This window comes from Schistocerca gregaria, chromosome 11 (genome assembly GCF_023897955.1).
Source record: "Schistocerca gregaria isolate iqSchGreg1 chromosome 11, iqSchGreg1.2, whole genome shotgun sequence".
Classification (NCBI taxonomy): Eukaryota; Metazoa; Arthropoda; class Insecta; order Orthoptera; family Acrididae; genus Schistocerca; species Schistocerca gregaria.
In genome coordinates this window covers 60490691-60497293 of record NC_064930.1, presented here as the reverse complement: position 1 = coordinate 60497293, position 6603 = coordinate 60490691, and the positions used below count along the sequence as shown (strand labels likewise).

General features: G+C 43.3%; 1 protein-coding gene across 1 annotated transcript in view; it reads left to right on the top strand.

The window, feature by feature from the left end:
- Positions 1-271: 271 nt before the first annotated feature.
- LOC126295417 (poly [ADP-ribose] polymerase tankyrase-1-like) overlaps positions 272-6603 on the top strand; it is a 28298-nt gene continuing 21966 nt past the window's right edge. The window contains exon 1 of the mRNA XM_049987896.1: positions 272-403. The gene's annotated coding sequence lies outside the window, so the exon portion shown is untranslated. The remainder of the gene's footprint in view (positions 404-6603) is intronic.

The following is a 6603-nucleotide window of genomic DNA, read 5'->3' as shown; positions in this document are numbered from 1 at the left end:
GCAAAGAAAAAAAAAGTCTAATGGCGGAATTGACTTTAAAGAAATATATTATGACTGTGGCCCCACGTTATGAGAAAACTATTAGAATATATTCTGACATTTAGCATTCCTGGAAATCTAACGTCCACGTGGGAGTGGATAAGAAGATTGCACAAGCCTACTGGAGTGGCTTACTCGAGAGCTTCGGATCCCACACTTGACAGAAAAAAAAAAAAAAATCGAGGTGACGAGAGCGATAAGCTGACAGGCGCCACCTGCTCGCGATCACACGGGGTGACGTCACGCGGTCGCAGCGACCTCCTGCAGGTGTTGTTTATAAGAGGGGAGGGGAGCCGAGCCGTGTCAGCTGGCCGCGACTTGGGGACTCACTCACCACCTGAAGGAACTCCGCTGCGCCCGCACGGTGAGTAGGGCCGTTGCAAGGTCTGCTTCTTCTGCTATGGATGTGTCTAGACATGGCCACTGTTTCTGTGTTTAGATACAGTGTATCGATACGTCGAGCTGTTCCAGTGTTTCGGAACGGCTGTGGTTCACTGTTTCGAAACAGTCGTGTTTCATTCCGCCCCTGTCTCGGATAACCGGACCAGATTCGATCTCGAGCCAGACACAGAAACTGTATCGTTGTTTCAAAATAAGGCTGTTTCAGTATACCTGTGCTTGGAACGGACTAATTCTATCGAAACAGTGCTGTGCATTCCGCTCTGTGTCGCACTAGATTCGGGCTCGAAACAGGTACTGAAACACAACATACCACTTCGTGAAACACTTTCAAGAGTGTCGAAATCTTTTTGACAGGCAGTAGCATGAAGCTTAAGATATCCGAAAATAAAGCTTCGTTTCTAGCTGACTGTCCTGTTCCGAAATGGCGTAACATCTGCTTTATAAACACTAACCAAACAATAAAACAATGCATACTATTCACATAAAAATAATAAATATGTGAAAATCATTCAGTTAAATTACACTTCGTATAACATACGCTTCTCTGTCCATATTCAGTAATCACATTAAGAAACGTAAGTAAGCCTACAACATTTTGAATAAAAAAAGGCGTAGAGTGACAGTTATTAGAAATATACATAAATCTGATGTAGGTATAATTGCAAGGAATCTGTTTGACATAAAACTGATAGAGTAATGGTGAACGGGAAGGACTAGGAAGCATGGTGAATTTATAGTAACGGTTCGAAACACCTTGAAAAGCAAAATTTTTCCTCTTATATTTTGTCATTTATTCGAATTATTTGGCGTTATTTGTGAGTCTACAGTCAATGTGCCTATTATTCACTGTGATTCCCTTTGTGTGCATGGAAATTAGCAGGATGGGTATATTACCCATACTAACGGAATGTGGGAATCCCAGTAGCATATCCGTTGTTTCTGCAGTTTGATCCCACCTGCAATTCCGTTCGTGGTGGCTTTTCTGTCTTCAGCTATGGCTGTCCTCAGCCGATTGAGAAGTGTGAAAGTCACACGACACGAAAGCAGTGCATTTGCTGCAGGAAATACGAAATGCCTATATTCCTAAGTGACAGTTTCATACTTTCTGCAATATGATTAGCACACTCGCGCCTCATTTGTGTTTATATGGACATACTTATACAGTAGACATTCATGATGATAAAATGTGTCGGTTTATTAGATTACAAAAGACAAACTGTTTCACTGTTTCGAAACAGCGTATCGAAACATTACATTGTTCTGTTTCATTTGCTTCGAAACAGTTACGTGTTTCAGTTTGCCCATCTCTAGCTGTGTCTATACATGAGCGACTGAAGCGCGCGACGGCTTCAGGCGACAAAACACAACCGCAGGTGTGGTGACGGAGGTGTCCTGCGTGAGCGACATCTGTGTCGCTGCCTGTCTCCTGCTGCAACTGGCGACGTTTGAATTCAAAAGGCCCGTCCGCACGCAACGGTCTGTCTGCGCAAATGTCTGCGCACATCACATCTGCGCAGACAGATCGTTGCGTGCGGACAGAAGATTTGCACCAACCAGAGGTGCGTGCAAAGCTGGAAGCTGGAGTTGGAGATTTGAGCGAAACCTCTGGAATCTGTTGGTTCAAACCACATCTGCGCAGACAAGTTGGAGCGTGTGGACAGGAGATCGCCGCAAATCTGGCGCGAAACAGCTGTTTGCTCAGTGTAGTGTTTGTATTTGTGCGCACAGGGCATTAAAATGGCTGATACTCGTCAGTGTTCTCGAGAGTTTGTAAGTGAATTCATTGAAATATATAGAAACCACCAATGTTTGTGGAAGATTAAAGTAAAGAATTTAGTGACTGAGACAAAACGACAGCAGCATACAATGCTCTAATTGTGCGGGTATTACTTCACTCAACTCTTGTTTCGATATCGCAGTTGAAAATTCCAAATCGTTGTAGCTCCTTCCTGTTGCTGGGAATCTTAATTTACCGCCAGCCCTTCATGACCAGAAATTGCCCTTCTCTATACAAGTATTTTTTCTCCTAATATGAGGGGTTACAATCTTTAAGAGATAGTTAGAAGTTTCGACATCCATCCGCAAATAATTTCGCCAGTCCTTAGGTTCGCCGTACAACTCTCGCAGTAAATGTACGTGAAAAAGCCGGCCGCAGTGGTCTCGCGGTTCTAGGCGCGCAGGCTGGAACCGTGCAACTGCTACGGTCGCAGGTTCGAATCCTGCCTCGGGCATGGATGTGTGTGATGTAGTTAGGTTTAAGTAGTTCTAAGTTCTGGGGGACTGATGACCACAGCAGTTGAGTCCCATAGTGCTCAGAGTCATTCAACCATTTTTTACGCGAGAAAACTGCTTTCGGTTTAGCAGCCACTGTCTACACCATTTTGACCGCTTTCGCTGTTTCCTGCGGTTGGTCTGAATGTTTTTTGCGACACAAGTTGCGAACACAGTGACGTTTACGGGGAGCGTAGTCGCTTGCCACTGGTATTTCGTTTCTACACCGACAGATGGCGGGCGGGGAGTAGATTGGGGTTTGTGTCGTGTGAACACACCACATTTGCAGCGATCTTTTGCATGTACAGACAACTGCGCCGATGTCTGCGCAGACAGATCGTTGCTTGTGGACCGGGCTAAACGTGTTTGAATCTTGCTGCAGCACCCACGACACAGAGCGACAGCCACGTGTCGTCTTGAAAAGCACTGGAGCGGACGCGACGGCAGCTATGAATTACTTAACATCCGATTTTAAGAAAACCATCCGGTGAAAAAATTTGATTCTTCCGCACGTATAGCTTGATATCCTTAAATGATAAAGGTCGGAATTTATTTTCGTTATTCGTCGTAGTTACTCTGCTGCACGCAATTGAGCACATGGCTGCACGAAATTTTTAAGATTTTGCTGAGATAAAATCACATTGTCTATACTTTTCGTATAGTTCATACATTATTGCGTATGAAATGTGACCAATATACCTAAATTGTGTTTAAAGTTGAGACCGGAATGATATCTCTTTTCATTCTTGAGATATTGGTTGTTATACCCGCAGACGGTTCGCTCGCGTCGGGTCCGAACCTTTCTTGCGCTTCGGGAATCAAGTGGTCGTAAAAATCGTCGTATCACATAGAAGGTTCAAGAAACTGAAAAGACGATTTTTGGGAATGACAGCACGCAGAAATGACTATTGTATCATGTGATTAACACTCGATACGTTATTGTAAATGCGTGAGCAGAGCAAAAACAAGGCTCCCTATAACATACACCGTGAGGTTTTGTCCAAATTTTCATAGCCAAATAAAGGGAGAGAAACAGGTAAACGGGGTGTCAAAGTGACCAGCATGAGGTCTAGTTTTGCATGAAAATATTTAACTGCTTGAAAGTAATCAGGGTAATGAACGAAAACTTAATTAATAAGTTGAGGAAAAATTGAAATATTTCACGAAAAGCTGCTTTAAATGAAGCGCCAAAAATGTCATCTGTTCAAGACCTAGCTATTTTGCACATAAAAAGATACACTGATGTGATTTATAAATGTCAAAAAGGCTTCCTTCGAATCAAGTACGTCAGGAAGGCAAACAAAGAGTCAGTAAGATCATGCTTTCAGAATGAAGCTTGAAATTAAAAAAATGGAAGAAGTCACTCAAATATTTCATGAAATTATTTGTGTAAAAGAAATAAGTAGATCAGAGAAAGTTTCTGCGTGCCTTTGAATGATTCTCGAAATCATGAACAGAAAATGAGGTGCACCAAACGTTTCCCAAATATTTTTTATTTCATACTTTTAGGCAAATCATTACACAAAACATTTGACTTTCTTTTCAAAAATTTTGTAAGCTCTACTTTTACAGACTATTTAGAATAATTGAAACGCTTGGCCTTAACACTGACTGCTGATGAATTACGATCGAAACACGAAATAACAGTAAAAAAATTACATGTTTCATTGTAATTTATTAGGAATTAAATGTGTGTGATATACTGGGTTAGGTGTGAAGATCAAGTTCTCTGGCAAGACCTTAAAAATATACTTAGCGATGCAGTGTAAACAGTGTACAGAATCGTAATTGAGTCAGTAAAAATATATGAAGTGCTGGGAATCGAACTGAGGACATTATCCTCGCATATAATTATGATTTGCGTACGCGACCCCTACACCACAGCTACATATTGTACACACGACCCATTCTTTGTGATTATTTTTCTATTTAGCATAGTTAGTCATGTAATAGTCATTCCTCCGCATTTATTGGCTGTTAAAGATTCTTGATCACGCAAAAAAAAAATCGTATTTAATTTATTGATGAGATATTCGAATGCTCCTCTGCTCACTCACATGTATTGGAAGACCTTCTCTGGTGATCTTTGTAGTTGACGATACATACGAAATTCTCCATGGAGATTCCTCCATTTGTAAATTTCGTGCAGAGCATTCCTTTTCGTTTTGTTTTCTTAAGTAAATCTAATTCTGTAGCCTTACTCTCCAGCTACAGTATTCCACAGGTTAGGGACGCCGTTCTATAGAAGCACCTGCTTGGCTCTAGGCAGCCATCGTGTAGCGGGACGCGGTCGCTTGCACGCAGGAAACCCGAGCTTTTCGCCCGATACTGCTGCCTGTCGCTGGAGTGTCGCATATCCAGAAGTCGCTCGCCTCTGTCGCTCACGCAGGACATGGCCTTAGGCTCGCAGTTTCTCCGGCTAATGGGCGGGCACAGCTTTGCACTGTCGCCCAATAGTTCCTCACCCAACTGCAGGCTCACAAGGGGAAGGCGTCAGACACGGCCAACGGATTCGGCTCAGATTTGGCAGGTCCCTTGTGTACAACCTAAAACAGCAATTGAGATATGGAAAAATACCAACGAGAAGAATAACGTCCGCTAGGTTTCCTCGAGATTCGAACCCAGGTTTTCCGCTTCCCAGCCATTTATTTTGGCTGTTGCGTTGCAAAGTGGTCAGGGGTCATTGTACAAGGCCTGGCCGCTATGTCTCCTTCGCCATACAGGAACATGTGGAAGGAGTAAATGGCCATAGGACAATGTTCATAAATCCGCCTTGTCTCTGAAAGAAAGAAAAATAAACACAAAGCTACATTTCTGTAACACGCACATGGGGCGTCAATACTTCATGGACGCCGCCGCCCCATTTTCATGGCATGTTTTCTTGTAATGTTGTGTAGCTTCTTATCTGTTCATCTCCTTGCATGTATGTATCAAATTTATCTCCTGCGGCCGGCCTTTGTGACCGAGCAGTTCTAGGCGCTTCAGTCTGGAATCGTGCGACCGCTACGGTCACAGCTTCGAATCGTGCCTCAGGTATGGATGTGTGTGATGTCCTTAGGTTAGTTAGCTTTAAGTAGTTCTAAGTTCTAGCGGACTGATGACCTCAGATGTTAAGTCTCATAGTGCTCAGAGCCATCTGAACCATTTTATCTCCTGCGATGAATAATCGAGCTACGGCGCGGATCATGGAAGATGCTCTGCAAGAAGTTCGAAAAGTATTGACTGTACTTAGGGTTCTTCACAATAGCACAATGACGATCGTTTAAATAGTTTCAAAAACCCACGAGTTCTATGACACCACGTGCAAATAAATAATGAATCACGTGACCTCTGATCCAAGTGACGGCGTAATAAACAGCGTCTGCGTAGAGGTGAGTGCGGGAATCGACGTAAGAGGGCGACATCCGTAAATAAAAACGAAAAATTTGACCAACGAAATACGAGATCCCTTCCGCCGGCCCAGAACAGAGCTGGACTATTTGTGTTGCTGCTCTCGGAGAACAGCATTTACCATGTGGGTACATAAGGGGGAGCTGTAAAAGTCTCTTTCCTCGATTTCTGGAAAAGTGCGCATTTGTCGTGCCTACACCTCATGATGAAAAATGCTCTAGTAACAGTTGTCTTCCGATCCCGCCAATTTTGGGTCGGTTGCTCGTCGTAACGTTTAGGGGTCGTTTTCTCAAAAAAGTGAGGGCGTTGAACCAAAATACACTACTGGCCATAAAAATTCCTACACCACGAAGATGACCTGCTACAGACGCGAAATTTAACCGCCAGGAAGAAGATGCTGTGATATTCAAATGATTAGCTTTTCAGAGCAGTCACACAAGGTTGGCGCCGGTGGCGACACCTACAACGTGCTGACATGAGGGTAGTTTGCAATCGATTTCT